This window comes from Lonchura striata, chromosome 5 (genome assembly GCF_046129695.1).
Source record: "Lonchura striata isolate bLonStr1 chromosome 5, bLonStr1.mat, whole genome shotgun sequence".
Classification (NCBI taxonomy): Eukaryota; Metazoa; Chordata; class Aves; order Passeriformes; family Estrildidae; genus Lonchura; species Lonchura striata.
Genome location: NC_134607.1, coordinates 72,183,644 through 72,203,305, shown reverse-complemented (window position 1 = coordinate 72,203,305; position 19,662 = coordinate 72,183,644). Strand labels below are relative to the sequence as shown.

The 19,662-nt window shown below is 45.4% G+C and overlaps 1 protein-coding gene across 1 annotated transcript in view; it reads left to right on the top strand.

Annotated features, from left to right (window-relative positions):
* The first annotated feature begins 7,398 nt into the window (after positions 1–7,398).
* Positions 7,399–19,662, top strand: part of NRF1 (nuclear respiratory factor 1) — a 63,167-nt gene continuing 50,903 nt past the window's right edge. The window contains exon 1 of the mRNA XM_077783724.1: positions 7,399–7,466. The gene's annotated coding sequence lies outside the window, so the exon portion shown is untranslated. The remainder of the gene's footprint in view (positions 7,467–19,662) is intronic.

The window sequence follows — 19,662 nt, the reverse complement described above, 5'->3', positions numbered from 1 at the left end:
TGGGTGCTGAGCTGGTCATGCTGGGATCTCCCTAGGGATAAAAAGGAGATGGGAAACAGAAACAGGCATGTGAATTATGGCCACTTCCAAAAAACTGGTGTTTCTTTGTCACATGTGTGGCAAAATGCTCATTCCTTAAATTATGCTCTTCCTGAAAAAAAAAAAAAAAATTCTTTTTAACACTTATTTTGATTTCTTTGAGTCTGAAAAAGAAGGTTTGTGCAATAAATTTGCCCCCACGTACTGATTGATTGGATGGATTGCTCCCACAGCGCGTGACGTGGCACCGTGTGTGCTGAAGGCACGGTGACAACGGTGACAACGGTGACAGCGGCTTGGATCGGCCAGGGAACAGCAGGAATGACCTGGCTCCTTTGGTATTTACACAAAACCTGCTCTGGGACACTTCCCAAGGGTTTCTTATGGCAGTTCAAAATGCTGCAGAGCCAGACCGATCTTGCTGGAGCTGTAACATTTTTGTCTGGAGGGAATTCCTGCTCTGTGAGCTTCCCATCCCGGGTTTGAGGTATCTGTAACATTTCTGTCTGGAGGGAATTCCTGCTCTGTGACATTTGTTTGTGGTGGCTCTGTGAGCTTCCCATCCTGGGTTTGAGGTATCTGTAACATTTCTGTCTGGAGGAAATTCCTGCTCTGTGACATTTGTTTGTGGTGGCTCTGTGAGCTTCCCATCCTGGGTTTGAGGTATCTGTAGCATTTTTGTCTGGAGGGAATTCCTGCTCTGTGAGTTTCCCATCTGGGGTTTGAGGTGTCACTCACTAGAGGTGCTTGGGGAAGAGCAACTGGGAGCACTTTGCTTGTATAAAATGGAATTATTTTCAGCAGAGATGGGCAGGGGCCTGTTGAGGAGGATGATTTCTTATCTGTGAGGTTTGATTGGGCTGTCAGCTGATTTTATCAAGCTGCTAAGGCAGGGAGCAGCCAGGGAATTAGGTGTGTTCTGCTGGGTTGTACTGGAGCTTTCCAAGCTCTTGGTCTTACTCCAGTTGTAACCATTGAGTTTGGCATGGGGTCCAAACCCTCTCAAACCACATGGCCTGAGGTGGGTCCTTGGAAGCTTCTGTCCCCTGTTGCTTTGGCTCCTGAAATAGTTTGTCAGGAAGAATGTCCTGAAATCAGGTACAATATTTGGGGGAGTACCTCATAATTACAACTTGCCTTTTGGGAACTGTCCCAGGAGTAGCTCTGTTTTCTTAGAAACCTTCACACTTTTATCAACTCCTCATCCTTTTCCGCTGCCTTCCTCACATCTCTGTTCCCATCACCAGAAAAGCAGACAGCAGGGTGGGAAACACTTCCAGCTCGTCCACTGGCAGCTGATATTTTGCTTTTTTCCACCTAGAACCACAGCTGGGGTCTCTCAGAGTGCTTCAGCAGGTCTTAAAAATTCTCCTCTAAAAGTTTCTTCAGCAGAGATGGAAGGAGGTGTCTGTGGGATTCACACTGGTGATCTCCCCGGTGTCCCTTGGCGTGTCCCAGGGTCCTCCAGCTCTCAGGTGGCTCCAGGACTGTTCCAATTCCCACGGAATTCACGTGGCAGAGAGCTCTGCTAATCCTGAGCTCACCTGAACCCACTGATCTCCCACCAGGTGAGTGTTGTTAAATCCCTGTTCCCTTAAAATCCCTCCTTTCATCTCTTTAGGGTAACCAAGCGCCCTGCTTCCACCCTTTCATATTGTCACAGGTTTCCAACCTGTAATTCTTGTTGCTTTCCTCCCTTCCCCACACTGCTGCCCTTTCATTAGCACAGGGTGACAATTAACACCTCCAACCTGCAGTTTTCCTTCCACACGTTGCTAAACCGGGATTCAGGGCACTGATCTTCCCCAAACCCAAATATCTGCATCGATGCTGGGACTGGTTATCTTCATTAACACAGGGAGAGCAGCTCAGGGTGGGACTCCTCTGAATAAATGTTTGCAGGGGCTTAGAGCAGCCCCGAGTGTCTTGCTTAGGTACCAATTTAGGTATAAATCTCAGATTTATAAAATTTTGCTGAGAAAAAAAAATAACATTTAGCATGGCTGCAGAAATGTAAGTTCCTCGCAGGGGAAATCAGCACATGGCCACAGCTTAGCCCTTAGGAATTTGGGCTAAAGGCCACAGAAAGGGGTTAATTCCTGGAAAATGCCTTTTAAAATAGAAATTTTGAAAAAAAAAATCTGTTTAAAATAGTTGTGGTGGCAATTTTTTTTGTTATTTTTTATGGAAAAAATACCACATCTAAAACACCCTTTTCTTTCCTTGTTTTGGTGGGAAAATCCATTTTATAGTAGGAATTGTGGGAAAAAGCCATTTCAAAATGGAAATGTTTTCCTTTATTTTTGGTGGAAAAAATGCAGTTGATAACAGATTTTTTTTTTCTAAGATCTAGTACAAAAGGAAAATTATCAAGTGCTCCAGCAGCCACTCCAGAAAAAACAATTAAAAAAAAAAAATCCTCCCAATGTTTCTGGAGGCCTTCCTGCTAACAAATTCCCACCGCATTTCTCCCTTCTTCAGTCTGATCTTTGTCTCCCCATTAATTGTACATGAGGTGCTTTGAGCTCCCTTCCCACCCAAACCAATCTGTGGTGAACTTGACCAAAGTATATCCACATTTATAAATATAGTATATTTGAAAATAAAAAGTGAGAAGATGCTGAAAATATCTGAGAAGCCTGCTGAACTGCACGTAAGGATCTAAACTGGAGAGAGGGAATATTCAGATGAAAAATCAGAAATGTGCATTTGCAGGGCCCTGGGAGATGCTGCAGGAATTCAAAATCCCCCCAAGCAGCAGCTCCCCAGAAGAATTACAGATTTTGGGGACTACAATCCCTAAAAGAGCTTTCCCCTACAGGAACCATCCCCAAATTCAATTTTGGTTTTGGTCGGTTCCAGAGAAGCCGTGGAAGGCAGAGCCTGGCCAAGGCTGGGCTTAAACTTAAAACAAAGTTACTGCACCACCAAAATTCTCCCTGGATGTTGGGAAAACCATCCTGGCTCTTGATGAGCCATGGATGCCATTTTCTTTTTAATCTGGAAAAGAGGGAGAGAAGGAAAAGGCCAAGGAGCTGCAGCTGTGTTTTTTCCCCTTCCATCTGTATCCTGAATGTTTGGGAAATGGTGTTTGTGTGCTTTTTTCACTTTTTTTCAGGGTATCCGAGAGGTTGTGGACTCCACATCCCTGGCAGTGCCCAAGGCCTGGCTGGAGGAATCTGGAATAATGGGAATAATACCCACGGCAGAGGATAGCACTGGATGGTCCTTAAATTCCTCCCAAGCCCCTTCCATGGCTCTGTGATTTTCCCAGGAATCTGGGATGATGGGAAGTGTCTCTGCCCATGGCAGAACTGGATGATCCTTAAATTCCCTCCTAAGCCCCTTCCACGATTCTGTAATTTTCCCAGGAATCTGGAATAATGGGAAGTGTCTCTGCCCATGGAAGAACTGGATGATCCTTAAATTCCTTTCCAAGCCCCTTCCATGGCTCTGTAATTTTCCCAGGAATCTGGGATGATGGGAAGTATCTCTGCCCATGGAAGAACTGGATGATCCTTAAATTCCCTCCCAATCCCCTTCCATGGCTCTGTGATTTTCCCTTCCCAGACCCAGGAATGGGGAATTTTAAACCCTTTGCCAGGGTTGTTCCTCCCCAGGCTTTCCCTGAACACTGAATTTGGCACTTCCTGGCCAGCCTCCAGCATTCCCATGGCTCCCTTCCTTCTGCTGGTCACGTTTGTATTCCCGGTTAAGTTTTTTCCCAGCTTTTTCAGGTGGAATTGTGGCCCAGCACAGCCTGGATTTCACACCTGGAAGGTGTGTGCTGGTGCTGTTTTCCAAAGAGAAAGGGTTGGTTTGTTCCCACTGGGAAATGATGGCTCTGGATCATCCATGAACACCCAGGCTGCTCCTTTGCTCTTCACAGAGGTAGGGAGAAAAAAAAAGAGGAAATTTCTCTTTTGTACTGTATCTTAAAAATATATATATATAAATTAAAACAAAACAAAACAAAACCTTTCTGGTTTCAACTGTATTTTTTACACCAAAAAAAGTAGGGTAAACATTTCTATTTTGAACTGGCTTTTTTCCACTATTTCCGCTGAAAAATGGATTTCCCCGCCAAAACAAGGAAAGAAAAATCCATTTTAAATGCGATTTTTATATTTTTTTTCCACCAAAAAAGAGACTACATGTGGCTTTGGAAATATGCACCTGGATGGGACATCCCTGTCACCCACCTGCAGCATTCCTGAGCCTGCTTTGTCCAGTCTGCTCCCAAAACCTCAAACCTGGGTGAATTGTCCCATCCCACCCCTGGGGGATTTTCCTGCTGCCTCACCTAAATCCACATTTCTCCAGGACCTTCCTCCTGCAGGGATCCCAGATTCTATGGAATCTCTAGCTATATATCAACCTATAGATATAGAAATACATAATATTAAATAGATATTATATTAAATATATTTGTAATTAATATGTTATAGTAAATACATAAAATACAGATATATAAATAGGTAGATAAAATACATAATTATATATATTTATATATAATAATGATAATATTATAGTATATATAAAAATATACTATATATATGTGATATAATATAATGTGATATAATATAATATGACGTGATATGATATAATATAATATGATGTGATATGATATATTATGATGTGATATGATATAATATGATATGATACAATACAATATAATATATTTAATAATATATACAATTTTACATATATGTATAAAATTATTACATATATATTACATATATATTGCATATTTCATTATTACATATATATTACATATATTATTACATATATATATATGGAGTGATTCATTTAAATCCCAAGGAATTTTTGAACCCACCAGACCTCCAGCACAGAGCACGGAATAAACACAAATTTTCCCTTCATGAAGGAACATCCCTGACAATATTTTGCTTTCCAGGCTGCTCCTAAACAACTTCTGGGAACTCTTCTCGTGCCTGTCCCTGTTGCATTTTCCATGTCATTCCTAAGGAAAAAAAACAAAAATTGTCAGCTTCAGGGCATCACATATCAAGTTCCACCTCAGGAGTCAAAAATCCCACCAATTTACACCCATTTTTATTATTTCCCTCAGCTCCTTTCCCCTCTCTGTTTCAAATTCTTATTTATTTTTTAGCTCCCTAGTGTGGAATTGTTTACATTGGCCTTTAATATTATTAACTCCCACTAAAAGTCCACTGAGGTGAATTGTGAATTCTACAGAAAATGGAAACTATTTGACTTTTTAACTGGGTTTTTGCAGAGAAAATGAGGGAAAATAAATTTTTTTAATGGATTTTTCCACAAAAAAAAAAAGTAGATTTTAAACTTGGTTCTCCCATAAAAAGGGGAAATTTCCCTTTTGCATTGTAATTTACATAGAAATGAAAATATAAATAAATTGTTTTAAACTGTATTTTTTTTTCACCAAAAACTAAGGGAAACCTAGTTATCCCACAAAAAAAGGGGAAACTTCCCTTTTGTACTACATCTAAAATATAAATATAAATATATAAAAATATAAATCGTTTTGAACTGTATTTAAACTGTACAGTTTTAAACTGTATTTTTTCCACCAAAAAATAAGGGAAGCATTTCAATTTTGAACTGGCTTTTCCTCACAATTTCCACATTAAAATGGATTTTTCTGCCAAAGCAATGAAAGACAAATCCATTCTAAAGATGATAAAAAAACCCCCACCAAATTATTTTCAACAGATTTTTTTCAAAACATCTATTTCAAAAGGCATTTTCCAGGAATTTATATTTTCAACTGGATTTTCTCACCAAAAAAACTGGGAAAAAAATTTCTATTTTAAACTGAATTTTTCCACAACTCACATTTTAATCTGGATTTTCCACCAAAAATATGGCCCAAGAAAAGTCTATTTTAAACATATTTTTTCTGCAACTCCCATTTTAATCTGGATTTTGACCAAAAATATGGCAAATAAATAAAAATCTATTTTAGACTGATTTTTCGTCAGCTTCCATTTTAAAGTGGATTTTTTCCACCAAAAATATGGAAAAGAAAAAAAAAATCTATCTTAAACTGATTTTTCTTCAGCTTCCATTTTAAACTGGATTTTCTCACCAAAAATATGGGGGGGGTGGGGGGGGTGGCAGAAAATCTATTTTAATCTGATTTTCCCACCAAAAATATGGCAAAGAAAAATAAAAATCTATTTTAATCTGATTTTTCCGCAACACCCCTATTAAACTAGATTTCCTCACCAAAAATATGGGGGGGTGCGGGGGGGGTAATCTATTTTAAACTGATTTTTCCACCAGAAATATGGCCAAAAAAAATTTCTATTTTAAACTGATTTTTCCACCAGAAACATGGCCAAAAAAATTCTATTTTAAACTGATTTTTCCACCAGAGATAAAAAATAATCTATTTTAAACTGATTTTACCACTAGAAATATGGAAAAAAGTTTCTATTTTAAACTGATCTTTCCACTAGAAATATGGCCAAAAAAAATATTTCTGTTTTAAACATAATTTTGCCAACCGGAAATATGGAAAAAAAAAATTCTATTTTAAACTGATTTTTCCACCAGAAATATGGCCAAAAAAAATCCATTTTAAACTGATTTTATCACCAGAAATAAAAAATAATCTATTTTAAACTGATTTTTCCACCAGAAATATGGAAAAAAATTTATATTTTAAACTGATTTTTCCACTAGAAATATGACCAAAAAAAGTCTATTTTAAACTGATTTTTCCACCAGAAATATGGAAAAAAAGTTTCTATTTTAAATTGATTTTTGCACCAGAAATACGGCAAAAAAAAATTAATTATATTTTAAACTGATTTTACCACTAGAAATATGGAAAAAAAATATATTTTAAACTGATTTTACCACTAGAAATATGGAAAAAAGTTTCTATTTTAAACTGATTTTATCACCAGAAATATGGCCAAAAAAAAAAAAAAAAATTTAAACTGATTTTTCCACCAGAAATATGGCCCAAAAAAAATTCTATTTTAAACTGATTTTTCCACCAGAAATATGGCCAAAAAAATTTTATATTTTAAACTGATTTTACCACTAGAAATATGGAAAATTTTAAACTGATTTTTCCCTCAGCGCCCTGAGGCGGGCCCGGCCGCGCCCTCCCCAAGATGGCGGCCGCGCCCTCCCCAAGATGGCGGCCCCGCCGCGCCTCCCGCCGCCGGCCACCCTCACCCTCCCCAAGATGGCGGCGGCGCGGCGCTATGACGCCATACGTCCCGCTCCCCCCCTCTCGCTGTCCCCGGCCTCCTCCTCCGCCGCCGCCGCCGCCGCCGCCGGTCCCCGCCTCCCTCGCTCGCCACCGCGGCGGCCGAGGGCGACTCGCGCCGCCGCCCCGCTCGCCCGCCCTCCCTCCCTCCCGCCGCGGCCCCGCGGCGCGGGGCCCGCCGCAGCGCAGCCGCTCTGAGGTGAGCGTCCTACCGCGCAATCTCCTCCAGCCCCGGCGCAGCCGCACCAACGCGGGGCCCCCGCCGCCCGCACCCGCTCCCCCGCCGGCCGCCGCCGCCCGGCCGCGCCGGGCCCGCGGGGCCGCAGCGCCGGGGGGCGGCCGGGGCGGGCGGGGCGGCCGGCGGGGCGCGGGCCGGGGGGGCGGCGGGTGCGGGGCGGCCTCGGAGCTCGGGCCCGGCCGGGCGGGGAAGTTGGGCCGCAGACATTGGCGGGGCTTTGGCTTCGCCCTTTCGCCTGCTGTTCCCGGAGCCCCTTCTTGCCTGCTCTTAGCTCTCGCCACCTCTTTTTTTTTTTCTTTTCCTTCCTCTCCTCTCATTATGCCTCCTTTTTTTTTTTCCCTTCACCCTCCCTCTTTTCTTTCCCTTCAACCTCCCCTTTTTTTCTTCAATTCCCTCTTTTTTTGCCTTCACCCATTTTTTTTGCCTTCACCCATTTTTTTGCCTTCACCCATTTTTTTGCATTCACCCCCACTTTTTTGCCTTCACCCCCATTTTTTTTAATCTTCGCCCGCCCTTTTTTCCTCCCTTCACACCACCATGTTTTCCCTTCACCCCTTCTTTTCTCTCTTTTTTTGCCTTCACCCATTTTTTTGCATTCACCCCCACTTTTTTGCCTTCACCCCCATTTTTTTTAATCTTCGCCCGCCCTTTTTTCCTCCCTTCACACCACCATGTTTTCCCCTCACCCCTTCTTTTCTCTCTTTTTTTGCCTTCACCCATTTTTTTGCCTTCACCCTTTTTTTTGCCTTCACCCCCACTTTTCTGCTTTCACCCCCATTTTTTTTAATCTTCGCCTGCCCTTTTTTCCCCCCTTCACACCTCCATTTTTTCCCTTCACCCCCTTTTTTTTTTCTTTTTTCCTTTTGCCCCCTCTTTTTTCCCTTCACCCTCTTTTTTTCCCCCTTCACACCTCCATTTTTTTCCCTTCACCCCCTTTCTTTTCTCTCTTTTTTTGCCTTCACCCATTTTTTTGCCTTCACCCCCACTTTTCTGCTTTCACCTCCATTTTTTTTAATCTTCGCCCGCCCTTTTTTCCCTCTTCACACCACCATGTTTTCCCTTCACCCCCTTTCTTTTCTCTCCTTTTTTGCCTTCACCCATTTTTTTGCCTTCACCCCCACTTTTTTTTTTCTTTTTTACTTTTACCCCCTCTTTTTTCCCCTCTTTTTTTCCCTTCACCCTCTCTTTTTTTCCCCCTTCACACCTCCGGTTTTTTCCCTTTACCCCCTCTTTTTTTTTTTCCTTTTACCCCCTTCACACCTCCATTTTTTCCCTTTGCCCCCTTTTTTTCTCTTTTTTTGCCTGCACCCATTTTTTGCCTTCACCCATTTTTTTGCCTTCACCCCCACTTTTCTGCTTTCACCCCCATTTTTTTTAATCTTCACCCACTCTTTTTTCCCCTTCACCCTCTTTTTTTCCTTCACACCTCCATTTTTTCCCTTCACCCCCTCGTTTTTCCCTTCACCCTCTCTTTTTTCCCCCTTCACACCTCCATTTTTTCCCTTCACCCCCTTTTTTTTCTCTCTTTTTTCCCTTCACCCTCTCTTTTTATTCCCCTTCACACCTCAGATTTTTCCCCTTCACCCCCTCTTTTTTTTTCTTTTTTCCTCTTACCCCCTCTTTTTTCCCTTCTTTTTTTCCCTTCACCCTCTCTTTTTTTTCCCCTTCACACCTCCATTTTTTTCCTTCACTCCCTCTTTTTTCTCTTTTTTTCTCTTTTTTTCCCTTCACCCTCTCTTTTTTCCTCTCTTTTTTCTCCCCTTCATTCTCCTTTTGCCCCCACTTTTTTCCTCTCATCCTTTTTCCCCCCTCTTCCCCCCCTTTCCCCCCATCCTTTTATTTTACTTTACATTTTGCACATGTATGATTTTCCTCCCTCTGTACAGGAGGTTGGGAGCGAGTTGAAACGTGTTAATCACTCACCTCCCCTCCATGTAATATACCGAAAAAAGGGCTGTGAATTGGCCATAAAAAAGGGGTGTAACTTGCTATGTATTAAAATACCCAAAAAAGAGCTCTAAAAATCTGGCTCAGGACAGACCTGGCTGTGACTGAGGTGCTCAGGTCCTTTTTAGTGTAAATAATAATTAAGGGAAAGAAATAATTCAGCTCAAGATTCTTCTTACATTTGAGGTTACCAAGTCTAAGCTTTCTTGCAGCCGCAGATGATTTTTGTTGCATGGGGAGATGTTTTCTCTGTTCGAGTTTGGGAAATTTGCTTTATGTTTCTAATTTTTTTTTCTCCTTCCCTGAACTGTTATTTCCTGAATTTGTGAATTTTAATCCCTTAGGCAGGGCCTGGCTGTTGTGGTTTTGTTTCTAATCCTTCCTGGTCTCTGAGTATGGTTTTAGACCCTCTTCCCACATCCTGAGAGGATTCCCAGCGTGAACTTATCCTTCCTTCTCCTTCACCCACATCACAATTGCCCCTTTCCCAATCCCCTCGCAGTGAACTTTCAATTCCCAAATATTGAGGAAATAGGTGAGAGAATTGTTCATCTTTTTAATTGAAATTTTCGTGCTGGTGGTAAAACTGGGACCAATGATTTTTTTTTTTTTGTTTTTGTTCCTGTCGAGGGTGAAAGAGGAAGTGCATGATGATGATGATGATGGTGGTACTTGTGGAAAGCTGAGGACTGTAGCTGCTGAATTTTTCAGGGTTTTAACCTTGCCCATCTATCCCTGGAAATGTCCAAGGCCAGGTTGGATGGGGCTTGGAGCAACCTGGGATGGTGGGAAGTGGCAGGGGTGGAGTGGGATGGGATTCATGATCCCTCCAACCCAAACCATTCCATGATTCCACCACGTGTCGCCGTGCAGCGTTCATTTAAACCCTCTCATCTTCCTCTGCAGTTTCTTGGTGTGTTTGGTGTTTTGTAGAGAGTCTCAGTTGGCTTTTATGGAGTTTTATTGCATCCTGGTTGTTTTCCATGAGCCTCACATCATTTTTGTGAGGGTTTGTGATGAGCCCTTGTGCACAGGCCACAAACACAGCGAGGTGGGAGCTCTCAGCCTCATCCCCTGTGGGTTTTATGCAGCTCTTGGAATATTTTAGGATTTAGGAAGTGTGTGGTCTTGACAGAGGTGACTTGGCCAGGACAACAGAAGTTAAATTAAACCATCCTGGAAAACCCAGCTGTGCCAGTGAGAATCCTTGGTGTGGATGGGAGGTTGCACCTCTGCGCTGCTCCACCAGGAAAATGGAAAACTTGGGAGACTGAGCTCAGGGAAGTAGTGGAATCCCCATCCCTGGAATTGTCCAAAACCCTGTGGATGTGGCACCCGAGGTTTGGTGGTGAACACAATGGGGTTGAGTTGATGGTTGAACTCTGCTCTCAGGGAGCTTTCCCAACTTCAATTCCATGATTCCATGAGCAAAGGCCACTTTGCTGCCGAGGGAGCTTGGCCACCGTGGGGTTTTTCCTGCCAGTTCATTGTCTGGAATTCCCTGCACAGAAGCCCTGTGCCAGGTCAGCTGCTCTGATGTCCACCAGCAACCCACGGGTGTTTCGACTTGAGGAATTCTTCACACGTTGGGATTTCATCGCTTTTTGGTCTCTCAGGAGCCTGGATCACCTTTTCTCAGCCTTAAACCAGGCAGTTCTACTCCTGGCAAGCTCAGGTTTGGAATATTTCAGCTTTATAGGGGAAACCAAGGAACCCCAGGAGAGTGGAGGAGCCCAGACTGGGAGCACTGGGACCACTCTTGGTGTCCATCTCCCTTCTAGGCTGGTTACGTTCAGCTTCTGCCACGTGCATGCACAAGCTTTGGGAATATTTCCACTGCTTTTCCAAAGAAGGGAGATCTCCACTCAGTTTCCCTCTCCTGAAGGGTTTGGGAATTACTATTTTTTATGCATTACTTTCTCCATGTGGGAAATTGTCTTCCAGGAAGGCAGCAGGGCACAGTGAACTGTGCTGTGCTCCCGAATCCCTTTTACCAAGAAAATTTAATCCAGACTTTGCTACATAAGAACATTTTGTGCTGTCAGTAGGAGTGGTGGGGTTGTGTTGATGATTTTCAGTGCAGGGAGTTCTGTGAAATTCAGCCTTGGACTTTTATCTTCCTTAGGCTGCTTCTGAAGTTGATCTGTGGGAAAAAAACCACGCAGTTCAGATATTTTGTGTTACCCAGTGCCTAAGATATTTAATAGAATAATTTTAAACCACTTTTTTGGGGGTTTTAAAATAACTTCTGCTGCACGGTGGGGATTTTGCTTGTACTGTTGAATGCCCCACTACCCTCTGAGGGAAGAACCTTTTCCCAAAATCTGGCCTAAACTCCCTGATACAGCTCCAGTCATTCCCTTGGATGAAGTGGAATCACTGTGTGTGTTTAAAGGGAATCCATCCTCTTAGGGTTTGGAATTCAGCTTTTTGTTAGGTCATTTTAGTGCTTTCCTGCTGTTGGGTGCAGATCCACACCCGTGCCCTGGTCCATTTATCACTTATTTGAGTGATTAAATTTGTGCATCTGCCCTCATGAATCTCTTCATCAGCTCATACTGCCTGTGAATCCAAACCAGGTAAACAAACCCTGGCAAAACCCTTCTGGTTTCCAAATATTGCAAACTGTGGAACTCAGAACATCATTGGTGTCTTTTATCTCTTCAAACTAAAACTCCCACCAGGAGCCCTCACCACTTCCCAGCCTATGGTCTGCAGCAGAGTGTGAGAAAAGTTTTAAGGTCCAGAATTGTGCCAGGGGTGGAGGAGCCTCTCACCTGTCCAGGTAAACCTGCACCTTCCAGGACCTTCCAGCTTCGGGGAAATTCAGCTTTCTTCTGTGCCCACTGCAGCAATTGCAGTGGGGTTCAACATTTGTGGCTTCCCCATTTCTGGTCCTTCTACTTCTGCTTTTTTTTCCCCAAAAACTGATGGGGCTGATCCAGTTGCCAGGTGGACAATCCCACTGGGAGGGCTGGCTGGGGTTTGTCCGATTTCTGGGAAATTCAGAGCCCGTTATCCTTTGGGAATATCACAGCTACAGCCAGGAGCTGTCCCTGGTTTTCACCCGAGTGGGAGAGGGTGCCCAGGATTTTGGAGCTCAGGCTGCATTCCAGTTTTTCGGGAAAGGACTCTGAGGCTGCTCTGGGTTTGTTGTGGATGAGTTGCTTGCCAGACTCCGAGAAGGAATCCAAGGAAAAGTCCAAGAGGGAATCCCTTGCGCTGCCAGATGGAACCCAGGGAGCTGCAGGCTGTGTTTGGTGGAGCTCTCAGCTTGTTCTGATCCACGCTGACATTTTGATGTCAATGAAATTCCACCTTGGTTTTTTCCCATTTTTTTCCCCTTCCTGGAAAAAAAGAAAGTAAAAACACCCTTAGGATGCTGTGGATGGCAGGTGGATGCAATCTCAGTAGGATTGGGAATTTCAGTGTCTCATTCCCTTCCTGTTTTCCACCTTCTCAGGGACTGTGGTGCTTTTGCCGGGGAGTGGAGCCTGGCTTTGTGCTGGAGGATGGAAGCAGGAGTCTCCTCGGTTTAGAGCATTATTTTTGTTGGTTTTTTGTTTGGCAGATGTGTGAATTGTTTGTGTGCTGCCTGTGGTGCCTATAAATAATAAATGGGTTGCTCAGATCCTGCAGCGACTCGGAGGGAAACTCAACTTTTCCAGTCCTACAAAATTCACCTGACCTCAAATACAGAAGGGAAAACCCATGAAAGTATATTTTCACTCACAGACCACGTTTGCTTGTGATCAGTGTGACCAAGGAAGCCAATCCAGAAGTAACTGAGTCCCTCCCACTGTTCATTACATAAGCATCTAATTAAAGGAATCAAACAGGGATGACTTGGAAAACTTCATACTCTGGGTCAAAAATACTCGCAAAACCACAGCCCAGAGTGCCCATGTTTTATTTATGCTGAGGAGTTCTGTTTAAATTAAGAAGTTTATTTTCGGTGTCAGCCTTTAGAGTCTCCTGCTGCTTCTGCAGCCGCTTCCTTGGGCACCAGGAAAATCCTTTAACTCCTGATTTCCCTTTGGAAGGAGAAGGGATTTCAACGGTGCTGCACCTTTCCCTTCCTAGAAGGAGCTGGTGGATTCAGAGCTGCTCTTGTGGTTGTTTTGGGTTGAAAATTGGGTTATTTTCAGGCTTATGACTTCTGCATCATGAGCATTCCCATGGATTTAGGGGTAAAGTGGTGAATTTGGTCTCTTGCTCTAGAAGGAAACCGTGAATTTCCCTGGGAATGGTTGGAATACTTCAGCTCTGATAATCAGAAGCATATGTAGATGGAGGTGGTGGTGGTAAGACGTGAAAGACATCTGAAGAACAAAATGTGGCAGCAAATAAAAATCCACGGTCCGTTTTCAGTGCCTTGAACGCAGGGCTGTCCAGGAGCTGTGAAAGCCTGGAATTCCCTCAGGATTTGCATTCCATGCTCAAAGCAGGAAAAGCACAGAGTTAGGGTGGGTGAGGGCTGGAATTCCAGGGTGGTTCAGCTCTGGATGCTCTTTGTGGGTCTGCAGGGTTCCCTCTGCCCGTGTGGGAGGCAGACAGGTACCAGTGACACGGAGAGCACCCAGCCTGTTCAACAGGCTCTGTCAGTGTGGAGAGGCAAATGTGGGATCAGCATTTAAACCCAGCTTGGAGGTGCTTTAGACCTGAAAGACTGGCAGGCAGATCTCTCCGGTGTCGTTGGGTGGGAAATGCAATTTTTTTTCCCCTCCAGAAAACAGAGATTTTGATGGTGCAGAATTTTGATGGTGAGGCTGTGGCTGTGACACGGGATTTTCCTCAGGTACCCGCCGCGTTGTTTGCACAGGGTCAGTTTTCCTTTTTCAGGGTTCTGGAGTCATCATGGAATTGTGGAATGGTCTGGGCTGAGAGGACCTGAGAGCTCATCTTATTCCAACCACATTCCACTGTCCCAACCTGCTCCAGCCCCAGTGTCCAGCCTTTCCTTGGACATTCCAGGGATCCAGGGGCAGCCCCAGCTGCTCTGGCAATCCCAGCCCAGCCAGGAATTCCTCATTCCCAAGATCCCATCCCTGGCTGCCCTCTGGCAGTGGGAGCCATTCCCTGGGTCCTGTCCCTCCATCCTTGTCCCCAGCCCCTCTGCAGCTCTCCTGGAGCCCCTTCAGGGCCTGGAATGTGCTGGAAGCTCTCCCTGGATTCTTCCCTTCTCCAGGGGAACATTCCAAGCCCTCCCAGGCTGGCTCCAGAGCAGAGGGGCTCCAGGGCTGGAGCAGCTCCGGGGCCTCCTGTGGATTTGCTCCAGCAGCTCCAAGTCCTTATGTTCATTAGTTCCCAGTGGATTTTCTGGGGAGTTTTTCCTCCTCAAGTGCATATTTTGCCAAGCAGACGCGTTCTTGAACCACTTGAACTTCAAGAAGGGGTGGCCAGGCTGCCCTTTTGGTGGAAGTTTGATAATTCAACGTGGTTAGGGCTGTACTGGCTGTTCTTACCATGTGCTGGTCTTGAGATAATGCCATGTGAGGACTGAGTCCTTCAGGTGATCCGTTGTAATTTTGGGCACCACGATAGAAAAAAGATACAAAGGTGTGGGAATTTAGGGGTTTTTTTTTGTTGCTGTTTTGGAAGGCTTAGGATTTTGGTAGGGGGTTAGGAACTTTTTTGTATAGAGCTTTGAGAGACATTGTTTTTAGTTTTTGTTTATGGAAAAGAGTTTTTAATTTTATAAGATGAATTATAAGAGTGTCCAAAGGAGGGACTCAGGATGAGGAAGGGGCTGGAGGAGCAGCTATGGGGACTTGGTTTGTCCAGCCTGGAGGAGACCCTGTGTGACCAGGGACAGGACCCGAGGAAATGGTATTAAACTGTCAGGGTGGAGATCAGGCTGGATATCAGGGAAAACTTCTTTTCCAAGGGTGTTGGGCGCTGCCCAGGCTCCCCAAGGAATGGGCACGGCCAGGAGTGTTTGAGCAGCTCTCTCAGAGATAAACTGGGATTATTGGGGTGTCTGTGTAGGGCTAAGGGCTGGATTGATGATCCTGTGGATCCTTTCCAACTGGGGATATTCCCAGTTGGAGCCAAGGCTGGACAGAGCTGGTCCATGCTGGACACATGGTGATCCTTCCCACCCTGGAGCATCAGGACAAAGCTGTGCCATCTCTGTCCCCACCCTCTTGCTCAAACCTTTCCATGTCACCCACTGCCATTCTCTTCTCCTGTGGTAGTGACCAGGGACAGGACCTGAAGAAATGGTATTAAACCGTGTCAGGGTGGAGATCAGGCTGGATATCAGGGAAAACTTTTCCAAGGGTGTTGGGCGCTGCCCAGGCTCCCCAAGGAACGGGCACGGCCAGGAGTGTTTGAGCAGCTCTCTCAGGGATAGACTGGGATTGTTGGGGTGTCTGTGCATGATCAGGAGCTGGATCGATGATCCTGTGGATCCTTTCCAACTGGGGATATTCTGTCCAAGGCTGGACAGAGCTGGTCCATGCTGGACACGTGGTGATCCTTCCCACCCCGGAGCATCGGGCGAGGCTGTGCCATCTCTGTCCCCACCCTCTTGGACATCCCAGGGATCCAGGGGCAGCCCCAGCTGCTCTGGCAATCCCAGCCCAGCCAGGAATTCCTCATTCCCAATCTCCCATCCCTGGCTGCCCTCTGGCAGTGGGAGCCATTCCCTGGGTCCTGTCCCTCCAGGCTTTTCCCAAATTTCAGCTCTCCTGGAGCTCCTTCAGGCCCTGGAATGTGCTGGAAGCTCTCCCTGGATCCTTCCCTTCTCCAGGAGAACATTCCCAACTCTCCCAGCCTGACATTGGATCCATCTCCTCTCCAAGAAATTCATGGACCCAGGGGCTTCACTTGGAATCTCAGGAAGCCATGAAGGGTCTCCCTTCCCTTTCCCTCTCTTTTCTATCCCCATTTTCCATAAAAACCCCTCAGGATGGATCCTGAGTGTCCCAAATCCCAGAATCCTGGACCAGTTTGGGTGGGAAGGGACCTCAAAGCTCATTCCAGGGCCACCTGCCATGATCTCAGGGTGCTCCAGTCCTTCCTGGGACATTGCAGGGATCCAGGGGCAGGTCCAGCTGCTCTGGCAATCCCAGCCCAGCCAGGAATTCCTCATTCCCACCCTCTTGCTCAAACCTGTCCGTGTCACCCACTGCCATTCTCTTCTCCTGTGGTAGTCCAGCATAACCACTAATCCTCTCTCTCCATAAAAGAGGATTAAAACCGAGAACATTTGCACCTTACAGCAGCCAGCGAGGGCCACGCTCCATCTTTTCCAGCAGTAATCCCAAGGGCTGTGCCAAGCCAGGAATGCTTCAGCCAGCACCAAACAGCAGCCTCTGCTTGTGGGGTTAGGAATTCTTAAAAAACCACTTTTGCCTGTTAATTAAAAGAGCTGAATTGAGTAAAGATGAGGAACTCACTTCACGCTGTTAGAACGACTCCTGGGTTCTTCAGGTCTGAGGAAAATAGGTTAAAATTAGGATTTTGCAAGGGTGTGTAAGGTGGCAAAGTATTACCTCAGAGAACGGCATTTATCGTGTTCTGGTTCCTAAACTTGTGGCAGACCACACATCCTGGAAAAAGATTTTAGGGAAAAAGGTGCTACTGGTGAGGAGGAGCCACCCCAAATGCTTCCTGTGCAAGCTGCAGAGCCTGGGGCAAGCACGGGAATGCCAGAGGAGAATTCCATCCTGTGCGGTGCAGTTTCACTTCCAGTTTTGGGTTCCACAGGCTGCGATGTGGTGGTGCCCTTCCCGTGGGGTTTCTGAGTGCAAAATGTGTCCTTTTCTTTCCTGGGGAGGGCTGGTTCCACCGGGATATTATTTCTTGGTGCCAAAGCTTGAGAAGATGTCAAGAGGAATCCACCTCTTCTTGTGTTTACCCCGTGGCTTCCTGCTGGTGTTTGGTGCTAAATATATGAAATTTAGCTGCAAAAAGGACCCACTGCGAGTCACGTTGCGGTGATGTGTCCTATCACATCACCCAGTGGCAGCTCTGGGCAGCAAGTAGGAGCTATTATCCTAATAAATACCCGTGAAATCCTGTTTGTTTCTTTTCCAGAGGGAAGTTTTTTCCTGCAGGGGGATTTCTCTGCTTTTTGATGCGAGATGTGACAAAGAGAGGCGTCAACAGAAGGAATTTTGGTTTTTGTTTGCTAGAATCCATTTGATTTCCGAGACCAAGAGCACAGGGATTTTTTGGGTTTTTTTAGGGTTTTTTTTTTTTTTTTGGTTGTTTTTTTTTTGTTCCCCATGCTAATTAAAAGGATCATTTTACTAATGTTATGCCACAGGAGGACGCTGTGGAACGAGAGCTGGTTCATGTTGTTGCTTGAGTCACCGTATCTGTGTCAGCCACGTAAATAAGATGTTCACTTCAATCTTGATAGGAAGGGAATAAACTGGAGTGTCTTATCTCGCTTTGTGCCTGGTATCAGCTGTGCTGCTGACAAGAGCCAGTGTCTCCAGTCCTGGAAAGTCTTTCCAATCCAAAACCTTGAGCAGCTTCCGGAGGGGCAGGTGCTTCACTGGAGGAAAATAAGCTGATTTTTATCAGGTTGAGGTGTAGGCCTCAAAATTCTCCCTGTGAGCAAGGGAGCATTTTTTTCCTTTCCGTGGAAAATGGGATTTTGGTATTTAAAAGTGCATTTTCAATGAGTTGTGGTAATAAGTGAGATATTAATCAAGCTTATCCTGGTGAATGGTGGTGTTTGCTTATTAACCCCGCAGGGGTGATTCCCTCTAGGCACAGTTTTATACAGGAGGGGTGTCAAATTCACCCTAAATAGGAATTTATGAATATCTACCCAGTGAGAGATGCCAATGCAACGTGGAAACCATGGAAAGAGCTGCATCCCTATGACTGAGAGTCTGGAATTACCTCTAGGGACACCTGGACATCTTCTTTCTCCTGTCCCCATGGAGAAAAGACCAGGAGAAGGTCTGGGACTGGCTCGGTGCTGGGAGTGGGGGGCGTTCCTGGGCTCTCCCAGATGCTGGTGCTGTTGGAATTGGCTGGCACAGAGCTCCTTGCCAGGATTTCTTGGATTTCTCCTGGAAATCTCTGATTTCTCTCTTAAGCAGCGCTGTCAGGAAACGCCGTGAGGGAGCTCTGCACCCCGGCTGGGAGGCGGATGAGCTACCAGGTTGGCCCAGATGGAGCAGGAACAGAGCCAGGACAGCACCAGGAGTGGCCATTCCTTCTTTTTAAAGGTTGCCCTCTAATCCTCCCCTCGGCTGGCAGCAGCTCCTCTAAGCCAGACCGTGCCAGGAGCCACCAAAACCAGCTCGTTTCTGGCCATTCTCATCGGAGGGGAGACACAAATCCCTCAAGACTAGGAGGCTGACCACTGATTTCAGTCACAGCTGAAAATCGTGTCATACATCCCTGGATTTGTGTTTGTTCCCAGATGAGGTTGGCTCTCTGTGGTTGTGACCATCAGAATGTGATGTGTCAGAAATCTGCAGGTGATAAACCAGGATGTACCCGCTCTCCTGAAAAACTGCAGAGGTCTTGTGTCAGGACTGGAAAAGCAGGACTGGACGATTGCAAAGGGATAATTCCACTCAAACAGGATTTGATTTTATTAGTAAGTGGCCAGTGATTGATTTCTTGCTAAGATCAGTTTTCACTTACTAATTATCCCAAGCTGCCTCTGCAGGGAAATTGGAGTTTATGGAGACACGCAGCCAGAAGTTTGGAACAGCTTTTTAAATAACACATTCCTGAGCACTAAGTGCAGAGGAAGTGCTTTTTAATCTGATTGAATCCACCAAGTGTGACCCAGTTGAAAAATCTCCTTCACATCAGATCATCAAAGGTACTTTTGATCCCTCCCCATCACGAGCTGCCAGTGGTGCTGATGGTGCTGTGGCAATGAGGAGGAGGAGGAGGAGTTGAAGCCACAAACAGTTGGTAGATTTTGAAATAAATGGAAGTGGGGTCTCCCTTACCCTCTTGGGACTGAGGAAGCAGCTCAGCAGGAGCAGGTGGGAAGTCCTGGGTGCCACCAGCAGCACCTTGGGAAACTGCTGGAAACTGCTCCAGCCTTGCTCCGTGGCTCATGGAGCTGAAGCAGCAGTAGTGAGGAATCACCACGGCTCCCTCCCAGCAAAGGGAACAGCAAAGAGTGGCCAGAACCTGATTTAGGGGTGATTTCCTGCAGAAGTGCATGGGAAGGGTGAACACCACGGAGAACTCCCAGTGTGGATCACAGGAGCTCTGCAGC